Below are 16,950 nucleotides of genomic sequence, written 5' to 3'. Positions count from 1 at the left end.
ATCTTTCTTCCTCACAAACAAGACCGTGCACCCCAAGGTGATACACTTGGCCTAATGTACCCCTTGTCCAACATTTTTTTTCAATTGCAACTTTAACTCGAAAAACTCAGGTGTGCTCATCTTGTAAGGTGCTTTCGATGTTGGAGCTGCCCCTGACACTAACTCAATAGAAACGTCTACCTCCCTATGAGGTGGAAACTTTGTAATGTCTTGAGGAAATACATCCCTGAACTACTTTAAAACCAGATACTTATTCAACACATCTGCATCCTCAACCTCCTTAACCTTATCGCTAGAAATATGTACTACAAATAGCTTGTAGCCTTTCCTATGGCTATGCTTTGCTTGCATAGGATTCACCATTCTAACTATTATGGTTTTCTTCTTTCCTTGCAAGACTCTTGGTTCTCCATTGCCATCAACAAACTCAATAGCTTTGTCATAAAAGTCAACCTTGGTTCGATGTAGATACAACCAATCCATTCCAATAACATACTATATGAACCCAATAGTAATACATTTAGACGTGTTCTTGTAGGCATCCCATTTAAGTCAAATTTGTAAGCTCTTACCTAATGATGCACTCGCTTCTTTGTACCTATAGCCAACTTCACTAACAAAGAATCTACATGCAACTCCTTATTAAAACCACACTTATCCACCAAGTCAGGACTAACATAGACATAATTAGATCCAAGGTCAATCAAAATAGAAATAACTTGCTCACAAAGCTTATTGTCCATCTCGATGATAGATTCCTGATGCTCTTCTTGTTTTCTATCCAAGGCTGAATAGATACATGGAATAATCTTACCAACGTATCCAATATTTTGTGCCTCCTGTGCACTTTATATATTAGGGCTACCACTCTTTTACTATGGACAATCCCTCTTGCGATGATCTCCTCCACAAGTCCAACATTTCATGGGCTCTTTATTCTACTCCTCAGATATGTGTCCCTATCATCTATCTAATGCATTGAACCTCTTAAGTGGTGCAACATTCTCCTTGTTACTTGAATCATGTGGTCTTCCTCGCTTCTTGTCCCATTTTCCTCTTTTCTTTGTTTTACCTCTCCAATCTGGCTTCGTCTCAGTTCGGCACCTCGATTGTTCATTGCAATGACTCAGGTTTTGAATGGCCTCCTCCAATGATATAGGCTCATCGAATTCAATATTGTCTTTGAATTCAACTGGTATTAACCCACTAACAAATATCTCAATCTTTTCCTTCTCCTCCTCGAGGTAAGGCACATACCTCAACAATTCCAAGAACTTACTGGTGTACTCATCATTTTTCATGGATCCCATCTTTAGTTCATAGAATTATTTTTCCCTGCCATCGAATTATTTCTCTGACAAATGCTTCTTGAATAGCCATTCAAATTCACTCCAAGTCAAATCTTGCTCATTTATGTCCCTGACATTATTCATGTCTTCCCACCAGATGTCTGCTTTACCATTAAAACTGAAAGTAGCCACTCTAGTTTTCATGCTCTCTGAATAGTCATGCAACTTGAAGAATTTCTTAACACCAAGCAATCCTGCCTCTACATCCTGTGATCTATTTATCTCTCCATAAAAAGTAGGTGGTTTTCTTTCTCAAATTCATCCGAAAAATACCCCCTATCACTCCTCATGTAAGGATGATACCAATGGCAATCATAGTGCTTATCTAAATCATAACTATAATTGTACCTGTGTCTATCCCTTCTCCTCTTCAAAGTGTCCAAAAATCTATCATCTCTATATTATCAATGACCACCATGTGATCTACTACTGTATGCCCCATTAGTTTTTATCTATCTTCTCATGATTGAACTGTAGTGGTCCTTGTTGCTACAAATCTGACAAGCTCTAAAGTATTACTTCATTCACCTCCGCTAACTTTTTCTGTGACTTTATGATTTTGGCATTATCTACCTTACAACTCCTTATCTCCTTCTTTAAACTTATCAATGTAGCTACCAAGTTAGAGGGGTTCCCAACACCATACTGCTCTTTGGATTCATAGGGAGAATCTTTGTAGCCAACCATCTTGCTAGCCATTTGATATTTCTTCCTGCAAGGTATAGTATGTCAGATAAACCAATCATAATAACTCAATGTACCTTAGCATAACTTAGGCAGGATACCTTGTCTACAATATTACCAAGTCAGTGGGATACATGTATATCATAATCATAATAGCATATAGACATATGCAAGTAAATGTATCAACTCATAAACATTACTCTAACTAGGGTCTAGTCATCAATGTAAGGCCATATACAAAATTCATGTTATGGCCTCGTGCATGACAATAACCATCACTCCACTGTACACATTTCCACATGAAACTAGTAGTATGCATAAGAAATTCCAAACCAACTACAAATAAGCATAACCACATGTAGTCGGACATAATTGATCAGTTCTTGTAATCAACCTACAATACTGATGCATGTAATCAAATTATTCAAAAATGTAACCTACCATACAAGGATGTAAGTAGGTACTATGAAATCAACATGTAGGCGACATATAATCCATACACAATCAGTCACATACACATTTCAAATACATTTCATGAAATCAATAACAAATTATCAATGATAATCATACTACAACCCTAATCTGACATCAAACAATTGCAATAAGTACATAAGTGTAATAGACACACATACAATTGACATGCATGCATGACCAACCCTTAGTCGATCCAGTCTGAGGGGTGAACCATGCTCTGATACCACTTTGTAACACCCTCCTCACACATATACCCAAACAACTATCCAGCCAGGGTAAACATGGGGTGAGAGGCGACTATGATATGATTTTACCTCCTAATTCACCTTAAGGAAGTGAAACTGACATAAAAACACCATACAGACATCCAACATCATCAACATAACTCTCAGATGATAAGGCAACCACTCAGATAGCCTTTCCCTGGGTTTTGCTATTTTTTAGGTCTCTTTGGCCATAGTCTCTCTCATGCTATGGTTAAGGGAGCGACCAGCAACCTAAAGTCGCTCTCACAGGCTTGCTTGCCAAAAACTATGGACTAAAAGTATCAATGATGTGTCAGCGACTATGGAATTTGAGCCACATTTTCAAGCCCAGAGTCTAGGAAATTTCCCATAACTGATCCATTTCTTCAAAATAGTAAATTAGCATTTAAATGAAAATACTAAATAAAATACTTGTTTAAGACCTTGACTACATCCATATTAGCCATGACAGGCATTTTTTCAAACACATCATCGACATGTAATCTACAAGTATAAACAATATAATTAAGTGTAGGGATCTCATAATTATATGAGGATCGATATGAACCATTAATCCCTTATGCCACTTCTTGTGTTATCATCTATTATGTCATAGACACATTATCCATTCACATACAAGTAAAAACATGTTGAAATCCATACATAATTGTTGTCATAAAATGTGCATATAACCAGCATAATAGAAATAGAAATACAATAAAAATATCAGTCATCAAATCCATAAATACATCAGTACCGTTACACATGAAAATCAAGGGAATGGATTTCTCATTAAGAATGCAATGAGACAACTGGATATGGGACTACCACGTTCCACCTGACTATAGAATGGCTGAGCGAAATATCTCTTGAGCCATTCACCCTCGTGCCATAGTCCAAGCATGAATATGGAATCTCATAAAACACATCAATCAAAACTCATCCAGGGCTTCAAGAGGCCATCCACCTCAATCCATCAAATAGTGATTCCACCTCATGGTCGGACATCACCAAAACTATCATCAGATCGATCTCTATCCCAACCATCCAAGGCTCCAAATCATTTATCCAACCCGACTACGGGACATGTAATTCAACACATGGCTTTTACCGGGCTCCAGAGTATTTTTCCAACCAAGGCTACAAGACTAGTAACTCAACCTACGAAGGGCTCCAGAACATTTTTCCAACCTAGGCTATCAGACTAGTAACTCAACCGAAGTCGTTCTAGGGATCTAGAGTGTTTTTCCAACCAAGGCTACGAGACTAGTAACTCAATCCAAGATAAGGAAACATGAGAAGAAATAAAAAAACACATCAAGGAAATAAACACACAATCACCATGGTCATCCAGGAAATGGAAAGGCTAAGAAATCCACTGTCAATCCTGACCATCCTCCATGACAATGAAAGATCACAACCTACCAACCACATGAAAATTCCATGCATGCCAATACTAGTGAAGAAACTATACATGCAACTCGGTACCTACAAGAAAATCTAATTTAGTTGTTGATGCAGATGCTTTATTGCGCTTTCATGCTCTTTCTTTTGCCTTCTTTCTCAGAATGATCTGAAATGGGGATCTTAGGCTTCTTGTCTAACTTACAAGAACCTTTCCCACTTCCAAAGCTTTAAATTTTCCCAAGTCTTAATGATTAACCAATGCGGAACTAAGACATGCTTGAAAATATAGGTGTATCCTTATTTGTTTTAAAAATGTATATGTGTTGATATAAAATATATAATAGTGGAACAATGTAGAAAATGAACATCACACATAAGACAACAAGTTTAATATGGAGTTCACCCAAAACTCTTGGGCTACATCTCCTTGTGCTCTAGTCAACTCAACTAGGCTCTCTAGGATTAGGGAAATAATTATTTTACAAGCTCCATGCTCAACTCCACTGGTTTACACAGAACTTAGTGAACTTAGAACACCAACTTATACTTGGCTCTTGAAGCTCTCGACCCTCTGGCTCTCGACTCTGGCTCTGGCTCCCAGCTCTAGTTCTGTCTCTCGCTCTCGCTCTCGGCTCTGGCTATTGGCTTTTGGCTTTGGCCTCTCTCTCTCAGCCTCTGCATGCCTTAGTAATCCGTTTTACCTCCAAGCGACTCCCTTAGTTGCTCTACACATTATCTCTCATTATTATTGCTCTCTCTATCAGTTCGTGGTTTTAAAGCCAATAGCCTTCCTAACTATTCATTTCCACTTCTTGACTTTCTGGTTCCCTGCCTCTATCCTTTCGAATCCCTTCTTTTGGTGGTTACAGTAACTGCATAACACCTTATAGGGAGGTGGCCACCTATTCCTTTAACAGATGAGCGTGTCAGGTTCATTGGAAACCCTCGATCATTTGAAACATCTGTTATTTCCATTTACTCCAAGAATGCCCATGAAACATGAATCTCTTCCAACTCATCATCCATGTCGGACTTCAAAATCCCACACAATATGCTTTATAACTTCATCAAATCTGGTTTAGGGTCATCAAATTGATTTGGACCCTCCAGATCCTATGGTCATCACACATATCAGGCGGATAACTTGCTCGACATTTACCCGTCTGATGTGAGCGGTTTTCTCTCTCTTCTGCTAAACACGTGTCACCCGTTGTGTGGCATCGGGCAGGACACAGTATAAACCGCTTACTGCTCGAAGCCCTTCCATTATCCTACTGGTATCTATGGAATCCCACTTTGGACATAACCTAAACACTTTCTGCTGCATTTCATGATTTTTCGGGTCTGGGCACATGTGGCTCTCCTTCCTCAAGGGGTTTTCCCTGTGATATGCAATTAGTGACTTGTCGCTAATCACATATTAGATTCCTCCACCGTTGACTCAAACCATCGCTGGCTTTTCTAATTCGTGACAGCGTGCGTTACCATGGTCTGCCACTCTATGTGCTTGGTCGACGACCCTCATTGATCCATGTTGATCGTAGTTAGCAACTATCATGAGGATTCCTCTGATAACCTTGATCTTCACAATATTTTTAATCTTTGGCATAAATTATAGAGAGTTCATGAAGACTTAGAGAGTTTCAAGATCCATTTTGGATCATGCCTTCCCACTAAAAGAACTTTTGGTCCACCAAAAGACTGATATATTGATCTGAGCAGTAAATGAGAGTAATAGCACCCACTTCTTTTAGCCTCCCTACACTTGCCTTTGCATAGTGCCTCTGAACAAAAATCTCTGACCACTTCCCTTCTTGGATGGGTTGGTCATCTCGGGAAGAACAATTTGCCTCCTTGACTTCATGCAAAACTTCTGCTGTGAAGTTTACAGAAGGTAGTTTGAACTTCTTTGCCTTGATCCTTGATCCAAGGTGGCTCAAACGAATGTGAAGTACATATGCTCCACAAAACTTTCATTTGTACCTGTTTGAAAAGCTACCAACAACAACTCTTAACAACAGCAGGCATACAGACAACAACTATATGGACTAACTCCTACTTCAACAAATAAATAGATTTCACATCTTGTGAACCCTTCCATGTCTTATATCTGCATACAAATGATTGACTAGATAACAAGCCAATAAAACATGCCTTTACAACAAATGACTCTTCAATTCAAGCATGTAGGAAAAATACCTTTAGGACTCTTTTCCAAAAGATGAAACACTTCATCATTATCTCCATTTTGGAGACCAAGTTAACTTCTCCCAAGCCAGCATCACATGCATCTCATGCTCATGCATGCATTCTATCTTTCAAATTTCACTTAAGTACATTGTACTTTCAAAGCTGAAATGAACATATTGTTACAGCAATTAAGTGAGTTTCCTACTCAACTTCTTTCCATTTACCATTTTGGTAAGATCCTGCAACTTTCATTTATTCCACAAAGAAATGCAAACAGATGCATCAATAGACATGCAGTGATAATTTGATAATAATTCTAACCATTTCTTACCAATCCATTTCAAAGGCCCCTCCTCTGTTTTCACATTAGCATCAATATGTGAATCATCCTGAAACACATCAATCATGGAATCTTTATTTCCATGCCTGCCATTTTCTTTTCCCACCTTCTCCTTCAGCTTTGGTGGAAGCAGTGCTGGATTAAAAGTCCAACACCTTTCAGCAAGATTCCCTTACTTATGGAAATAAGTGCAACACATGTGCATCCTTTTGACAGCATGATTTTCCTTGTCCTATGGACCTTTGGCTGCTTTCTTCTTTTCCTTCAAAATTTTTCTTTATGTGGCCATTCACTTCCAATATCTAGAAACATGATGGTTATCCAAACCACAAAAGTAACATGCAATTCTTTTTCCATGCTTTACAAAATCAAAAGGAAAGTGTTTAGAACCAGATTTATACCTATCTCTTTCACCTTTATTGCCTTCATGAGGAGGTGAAGCAAATGAAGAAGTGGCTCCCTTTGGAACACCATCACTTTATTCAAGGCTGTCAGAGTTTCCACAACTCTCTAGTTCAAGCGTGTGCTTCTGAACACCTGCATCCTGTGAATGATGTTTCGAGCTCTTGCATTCCTCCTGAATACAATATTCACACTCTTGAGTTAGGGGATCTGCAATGAAACTCCTTCTTGGAACTGTTTCAATGGACTTCAAGGAAGCTTTGAAAAACTCTCCATAAGACTATCCATAACCAAGACCCAAATACTTAGGCATTTCCTCCACCATTATTGGTTCAATGATACCTTGCTCATGCTTGCCTAAGCCTTTTCCTTCATAGCCCATCTTGGATATTAGCTTGGAACCTATGCCTCTAGTATGCTTTTCAAAAGAACCAACATAAGCATTCTTAAAAGAATTTGAAGACAAACTGGAAGGGTTTACCTCTTCTTCAAGCTGATACTTGACCAAGGCTTCTTTGGTAATAAAGAGTTGTGACTCCAACTCATGCATCCTTTCCAGGTTCATATTTGCAATATGAAGTTGTCTCTCCATTTCTTGCAATTTGCTAGAAAGAATCTGCTTCTCTTCCTCCACGGAATTCAATTGCTCTCTAAGTATGATGCTCTTCCTTCCATCCTCATACATTTCTCTCACCATATCCATCATGGTGGACAAGTCTTGCTTCATGTCTCCATCAAAGGAACTTGGGGAGCACGAATAATTTCAGAACTCACTTGTAGAATTTTTCATTTTCAAAAATGCACAAAATAACTTCAAACAAGATTATTAAAGAGCTTATTTAGTAACTTGTTGCAAAAATCTTTTGTGCTTCAAGGATTGCCTTGATGTCCTTTGTGATAGAAGAATGCCTTCAACTCTTCTTCCTTCTTGTCCTTCCTAGACTAAGTTATTAATAGATTTCCCCTCACCTCTGCAAACTCAAACAATAGTCAGTCTACAACCAAGCATACAATCAATGAGGTAATCAATCCTTGACTGTCCAAACACCTTTTAGACAATCAACGTTTCCCTGGTCAATCAAGAATTCTAATACAACCTTCTTTGAAGGTGGGGTTAATAAATCTTAGCTCCGATACCACCTGATCTGAAAATGGGTATTCTAGGCTTCTTGTCTAACTTACAAGAACCTTTCCCACTTCCAAAGCTTTAAATTTTTCCAAGTCTTAATGATTAACCAATGTGGAATTAAGACATGCTTGAAAATATAGGTGTATGCTTGTTTGTTTTAAAACTGTCTATGTGTTGATATAAAACATATATCAATGGAACAATGCAGAAAATGAACATCACACATAAGACAACAAGTTTAATATGGATTTCACCCAAAACTCTTTGGCCACATCTCCTTGAGCTCTAGTCAACTCAACTAGGCTCTCTAGGATTATAGCAATAGTTCTTTTACAAGCTCCATGCTCTAACACTAAACTGAAAAAAGGTTACCAACTGATCCTCATAAGCCTTTTTATGAATGAGACCTCTTTTTTCTTCATTTTCCATTATTTTCCTTCATTTTTCTCCTCACGTGCAACCTATGACCTTTCACCTCCTTTTTCTCCTGATTTCCATTATTTCCATAAATAAATGTGCCAAAATATCTTTTACTGCCTTAGCCATTGCCTTTGCCAATTTCTTTAGCCATAAACAACCAAATGAACACCCCCTAGGATGTCTTGCCCAACATTCGGCTTGGAATAAGTGTCCCATTAAAACGTGGTTTTTTTTTTTAAATTTATTGCAACAAGTTTTCATTAGGGTTGTTACATAGACAATCATGATTCACGAGTTGATATAGATGCTTCTTATGATTTTTGAACTGAATTTTTCTACATATTTCGAACCAACTTCCTTCAAAGAAGTTGCTTCTCATGATGAATGGAATGAATTGATGCAGAAAGAATATGATGCTTTGATAAAGAATGGCACTTAGAAGCTGGTTGATCCTCCATTTGGAACCAAACAATAGGCTAGAAGTGGGTCTTCAAGAACAAGTATAAGGCAGATGGCTCACTTGACAAGCATAAAGTCAGGCTTGTGGAAAAAGTTTTTGCACAGAAGGAAGGGGTTGAATATGAGGAGACCTTTCCCCCACAACAAAATGGGCTACCATCTGGACACTCTTTTCCTTGGCAGTTGAGTACGGTTGGAAAGTCCATAAAATAGATGTAAAAACTACTTTCTTGAATGAAAATATGAAATAGAATGCTTTTATGTCCCAACCAAAAGTATTTTTTGTGAAGGGTCACAAAAAAAAAAGTATGAAAGCTTGTAAAATCCATGTATGGCCTCAAGCAAGCACCATGAGCCTGGTACGAGAAGTTAGCTGAGCATCTTCTAAAAATCAACTTCAAACATTATGATATTGATGATGCAACTTTGTTTGTCAAGAAACTTGGAAAAATAGTTGTATATATTGTGGTGTATGTAGACGATCTTCTGATTACATGGAATAATGAGAGCTACATTGCATCCATAACGAAGGAATTGAGGAAAGGCTTTGAAATGAAATATTTCGTCTATGTTCGCTACTATCTTGGTATTGAAGTAACTCAACATCCGAATTTTATATTCATCTCTCAGAAGAAGTACAATGTAGATTTTTTGAACAAGTTTGGCATCGTTGAGTGCAATCCTTTGACTACTCCAATTGAACAGAACTTAAAGATCACTTCCATTGAAGGAAAATAATTTGAGGATGCAACAAAGTATAGACAACTTGTAGGAGGTATTTGTTAGCACTCTGTGATTTCCCTAGGCCGAAAAAGGAATTCCAAAGGTAGCTAAAAACTGCTTCTAGGTCCAAATCTAGCCTTTTTGGCCTTGGAGAGAGCTCTCTCACTTAAGTTACTCAAAAAATATGATATTAGGCTAGGTAATAAGCTCAATAAGGTTTGAATTTTTTAAGGTTTGTTGATGAGAAAAGAGACAAATCCATTAGGAATGGAGTCATGTCAAAACATTTTTTTGTCCAGTGATATGAGGGAAAAGGGAGGGTTTATCCATAGGAGAAAGGTAGGTAGATTTGGTGGTGGTATTTAGGTCGAATTGTTGTAGGGGTTGAATATAAAAAAATTGAAAGACGACACATTAGAGCATCAAACCGTCGATGAATTCTAAAATTTTGCTTTAAGCAGAAAATATTGGTAACTTGGCAAAACTAAAACATATCACCATTAAGATGAATTTTGAAATAAAATATATGGCTTTTCCAAGCAATAAGATACACAATTAAGGGATGTAAACACATAATATAACTTACAAGATAAAATGTACACAAGCCACCAAAATTTATTCATGTGAATCGCTGCAAATCACCTTCTATTTCATTCATTCACTAGCAAATCTTTAGAAAAATACAATGCGCAAAACTCTTTGTTCTCTAATCTAACCAACAAAACCACTTACAATGTTTTTTATTCTCTTTATGCATCATGAAGGATTATATCTCCTACCATAGGTGGTCAAAATCGTTGACCAAAACCAATTTCTAACTAGATACATCAAAAATATGGTGCATAGACTGAAAAATAGGAGTAGTCTTCCTTACAACGAATCAAAGCCTAAAACATAACTAACTTGGAATATTGACAAATAAACATTGAATACAACTACTAAAATATTTTTCCACATATCTACATGATCAAAACCACTTTTAGAAGTCAAAAATTCTAAATTTGAAATCAAGAGTGTTGGTTGTCTAGACTTGCAATGCATTAGCCAGTTTCACAGCAAAATGAAATAGTGTCCATGTTTTGCACGGTTGTAGCCCCTTCTATAAAAATGAAGAAAATGGGTATCCTCTAAATACCTCTATGATGGTTTTTAACCTCTTAAGTAAGATTCAAAATTCTTTCATACCTCCTTTTGACCCATTCCACACTTTCGCAGCAAGATCTTTTGCTTTCATAATGCCTCCAAAAACTCAACATATGATGACTCTTTTCTTAATATCAATTGTTGGAAACATCAATGTGTATGTTGAAGCCTTCATATAAATCCCTCATGACAACAAAAACTTCCAAATTCACTATCCCGGCATTAACAAAATTTATATAAAAAGTGCAGTGAACCCCTTATTGTGTTTTTGCAAAATTCATCAAAATTTACCTTTTATCTAATCTCTTGAACCAAAAAACAAAAAATCAAGGCTGAGTTGAGATTTCCTATCAGATATTCACCTTTGAATTGGATTTTGTAAGTATTTCTAGCTTACCTCTCTTTCTCTTTCTTATAATTTCCTTGACTTCAGTGAGCTTCCTCTTCACCAACCTTAGTCTTCTTTTTAGCACCAAGTTTTGTGTATATAGATTTTTCATCAGCCTATGAAGAAGTAGGGTCCACTTCAATTTCTATCTTTCCTAGAAAAGGATAGGCTCAATAGCTTCCAACTACCTAAAATCATACAACTTGTCCATTTGATCCTTTTTTACAAGCTGATCCACCTGATGTTGAACTACTTCAAGTTTTTCCAGTAGCTTCTCAAATTATTTTTGCTCATAAAAAACAATCTTCTATTCAGGCTGAATATTCCCCACTACTTGCATTTGTACCTTGGTAGCAGACCTAGCACTAGGTCTCCTTGACTTCTCTACTACCTCCTTCAACTCTTCCACATGAATGACCATTTTTCCTTTGCCTTTGTCAACATGTGCCAATGTTTCCTTTCATGGCTCTCATTCACTGGGATGAATAAGTTATTATGTTGTTTTATGCCTAACTTCCCTATTCTCATGTTGCAAGTATGTTATTTTCAAATGGGCCTTGTCCAACTAATCTTGTAACTCCCCAAGTTTCTGTCTCTTTTATCAATTTCCACTTCCTTTCATGTGCTCTCTGATTCCATAACTTCAATAGGTGAAGATGGAGGATCTACAAACAACCTCTTTGCTACAGCTCTTGTTCTTGGTACCCTTGCCACCTTTTCTACTAAAGGTGAGAAATGTAGCTTCTTAACACTTTTCTTATCAACTAGTTTTCTTTTATTCAAAGGCTTTTTCACTGAGATTGCTGGTCTATGTGAAGCTTCTTTAATTACAACTAAAGGAGTGTCTTTCTTGGTATTTTCATTGTTTGAATATTGTGTTGTCCATCCTGAAGAAACAAAAGACTCTTGCCATGATTGCTCCTTTTTCTCTAACTCCTTTATTACCACAATTTAGTTAATGAAAATTGAAACAAATTGGCTTCAACTTGGCCTCTTTTTGTTCGAACTCAGTGACGACCCTCGGTATTGCAAAAAGAATGTTGCAACTCCCAAGGCTACTGACTTTAATTATCGACCCGGGGTTCATTCAAACTTAAGAGGTATCAGCACTATATGTGTGGCATACAATTTTTCCTTCCTTTGTTTTCATGATGTAATGGAGTGCATGTACTGAAGCCAAATCCTAAACTAATTGCAAAGAATGATATGTTCGAAATGGAAACTTAACCTATAACAAGAAAGAAAGAACAAGGAAAGAGACTAAAATCAAATTCTAAAACACACCATTTTCTAACTAACTGCTAAGAGGCTTTGCTTCAAAAGAATTCTAAGTTAACTTGTATGCAATCCTACTATCCTAAGCATGCAGATTCAAACCATTAAACCTTCTACTATTGTGCATGTAAATGAATAAAATAAATATGTTTTTCTTTTTGTATTTTTTCATGTGAGAGTGTGAAAGCTAATCTCTTTTGGTGATGTGGCAGGTGGCTTGGAGATGATGGTGAATGGTCATAAGGCTTGGAAGAGAATTAGGGACCCTTTGCTAGCTTCCTAGAGGAATTTTCCTCAATTCGGCCTAAACGATGCTATAGGATTTCCTACATGATGCCCTGAAAACCTACAGGATCCACTGAAAACCTACAGGATACAACCGAGACAAAAAGGATGGATGTTGAAGGTGACAGAATGATTAGGGAAGGTGGTTGGTGGATGTAATGAGGCCAGGGAGTGGTTAGGGCCACTTCAAAACTCAAAACCAAAGTTTGGAGATCGTTGGATTTGCTCAAAAATCTTGGAGAAGTTTCCTTGTGAAATGATGAAATGTGTGAGGGTTTAGAGAAAGAAAGTGAGGACCATGGGTGGATGAAGTTGGGATGAGGTTGCTAACTATGAAATCTCTATGTACCCCTGAAACACCTGCACTGCATCAAACAGTGACATTTACCCAAAAATCATGCGAACAAGAATAATTTCAATTATCTAGAGGAAACAGAATTCCATGAGCTAGCTGTATACTTCATGTATGAGGAAAAATGTGTAGAATGATATAAAACATTGATAAGATCTAACGTAAGATTGAAGATAGATGAAATGGAAATCAAATCCTACCCTTGAAAACTAGAAAAATGTTGACCTAAGTGTGGATAAAGAGGGTTAAAATGGTTTTGATGGAATGGAGGTCAATTAGAGGCCTAATCCCAACTTCAATGATGATTTTTCTCAATTCGGGCTCAAAACAGGCTTTCCTACAGGATGCTATAGTGATTTCCTAAGGGATGTATAGATTTACTATAATTCATCGAATGACCAAGAAAAATAAATCCAAATTGGATGGGATTTTTTTTTTATTAACTATGATTTCTTAGGTCCCCATTCCAATTGGAATCACTCAAAAATACCTCTGTTAACCCATGCTAAAAAATAGAAAAACATAACTAGTTGAAAATCTAGAAATTCGAGAACTAGTGAGCTAGTAAATCTAAAAAATGTCGAACCTAATCAAGTGAAAATGCAATTGGGTAATTTATTTTATGAACTAGAATGTCTTTTGGATCTAATTCAAGTGGAACCAACTCAATTGAAGCTCATTAGCATGCTTTAAAAATAGCATAAATTTATTGTTCTTTGCCACAAAGGAGTTCCAGAAATCTAGATTTGGGAATAAGAAAGCTAATACAAGTAGCTCAATTATTACTATGACCTTCCAAATATATTCCAAGGATGAAATGATGCTTTTGATCCTGAAAATGAACTTACATCAACCATTTACCTCAATCCTACAACAAGAAATCATTAATACGAAATGCAGAAGTGAAAAGAAGGAAAGAAAATGATACAAAAGGGCTCTGAGGCTCCTGGGATGGAAAAGCCCAAGGAAACTCAAATACCTATGGAGTAGAACAAGATTTAGAAGCTGAAAATGATACCAATGTTCATTATTTTCATCAATAGAATTACATCCCTGTAAGAAAATGCAATGGATCTTCGAAAATACAAGTTCTCTCCACAAGAACACTAATAAAAAATCTATCTCTAGAGGAAAATTAGTCTTGGTACTTCTACAAAATTATTATGAATCATTGCCAATGAATGGAGAAATATTTTCCCACCAAAATCCCTTGATTAGTGAATTTGGTCCCAAATACTATGAATCTGCATCATTGGAGTTTCACAATCATTGGAGTTTCTCAATCATTGGAGTTTCTCAATCATTGGAGTTTCACAATCTGTGCCATAATGCCATAATATCTTGTTGATTTAATATTTATTATTGATCCTCCTATAGTAGGGAGTAAGTCCCTAAGTTATCTCCTCCTCCAAATCTTCATAATCTGTCCAATATTCTCATAATATTCCACAAACATAAATAATATTAGGCACAAATATCCAATTATTCATAAACCCTCCTAATGAATGTATTAAAGTTAAAAATAAAGTATCTAATGCAAGAAGAGAGTTTTAATATGTTGAAGGATGGTTAGATGGACCCTAATTTATGTTTAATTTATAGGCACAGGCCTTAATTTATGTCTAATTTAGAGGCCCATCACTCGGTCATCCACCTTACATAGAATCTTAAACAGATGATATGGGAGATTCAAATATTTCTTGCTAACAAAATATATTGAGACTAATGTGATAATGATACACCTTTCTGAACCTCCCTTCGCATGTGAAGTACCTTTGGATCACTTCCAATAGTTTACTATGGTGATCTTGTAAATAACTCCTTGGAACAACAGAACCATACCCTTTCCGGTGTTTGGCTTGTGAAAGTCCTTGAAATCAACCAAATAAAAACCTATACCCTTGAACCATTCCTCTCACTCAAAGGGATCTCAGTGGCCTTAGTTATTGATTGAGTTGATACTGTAAAAGTTAGACTACCCGCCTTTTCTTGCACACCACCAAAACCCGTAGCAACCTCCTTTCTCAACTGTAAATTATACCACTAAATTTTCTCACAGAATCTCATACACCCTACTTGTTCAAAATCCATTCTCATGGATGCATCTGCATTGATGGTTGTGATAGCTTATGGTTCAAAATGTGCAATGGCTCCCACTTTGTGATTTTTGTCTTCTGGAGTTGACATAGTTCTCCTTTGCAACAATGAATAGTTTTAGTGTTATGAGAAACTTGTTTGTGTAACAATGGAGATGTTATGGTATTCAAAATATAATGACAATGGCTTAAGATAAAATCCAACAATTTACACCAAAACTTTCAATTTCAAACATTCTCAATAAAACCTTATAGAACTTGGAATTTAATAATTGTTGGCAAGAATTGAAATTAGGGACAGTCGCAACGCACAAGCAAGAAACAAAACGCTAAATAAATTTGACTTTTTAGAACACTTTTGAAAATAAACTTTTAAGGGAAACAACTTTTTTATAATTTTTAGACCAAGGCTCATATTTCATGCAAGGGCTCACACAGCGAAAATGTGAATTGACAGTGAGAAAAAAAGGATATGACCCACTCTGTGAAATCATGGTGGATTATGATAAAACATAACGCAGAAAAAGAAAACTCAATGAATTTCAGAAGAGCAGAGATGGTAATTTTATCCTTTTGTAGGCTTTAAATGGTTTATGTTGGCTTCTATATGAAATTTTAGAGTTCTTTCAAGACTGAATGATAAATATAGAGCTAAATTTTCACCTGTGAAGGAATTTTGACCATTGGCATGTGACTATTTGAGCACTGTGTGACTTGGAGCGCCCCTGCTTCCCTTTGCAGCAAATGAAACAAGCAACTAGAGCTTTAGAATCATATGATAAGGAGTTTAATGATATGGGATGAAGAGGCAAGTTCAAATAACCATGCAGAATGGCCAGGAGTAGAAATGAAAGGGTTGATCGTGCTTTAAAAGAAAAACATGAATGTGCAATGCTTTTTTTTAAAACGCAACACATTAGGAAAAGGAAGGATTGTCCTTCTAACTATTATTCCCTACCAAGGTCATGAGTTGTCCTTTTGAAGTGACATTCAAATTGATACCAAAGAGCCTCCAAATATGTGTCAATATCATTTCATGATTTGTTTTGATATAGACTTAGGTGACCTACTAACAATGACTTAGATGATGACCAACCTACAATAACCAAGGGTATGCATAATCATGATTTTTGTAATGTGACTAAAGACCTCCCATGATTACCCTTTATAAGGAAAACACATTACTTTATACATTGGACTCTTAAAAAAATTAACACCTTTACATGACAGCCAATCTAAACCTAGACCTATTTGAACAATATTGGTTAGGTGATCATGACTATTATTTACAAATTTGACCTTAGATACATAGCAAGACTAAAGTGAGTAATATTCTGAGACATAGGACCCTAACATAGGCTCCAATGGGGATGGTGTAGTGTTGTTTTAATCAATCCTAAATGACCAAGACTGCAACCATTTAATTGTCAACACAGGGTAGGTATTTTATTTCAATGGATTTTGTATTATCTGTGCTGATACACTATAGCCAAGAATGAAAATAGGAAACAGTAAACAATGTCGTTGAATCAATTGCATAAATTAAATCACTCATGCATAAATTTAAACACTCTATAGAAATGTAATCA

This window comes from Pinus tabuliformis, chromosome 1_2, assembly GCF_031772625.1.
Source record: "Pinus tabuliformis cultivar Carrire ecotype Pingquan chromosome 1_2, CPIR1, whole genome shotgun sequence".
NCBI lineage: Eukaryota > Viridiplantae > Streptophyta > Pinopsida > Pinales > Pinaceae > Pinus > Pinus tabuliformis.
Note: the sequence above shows the minus strand (reverse complement) of the source record.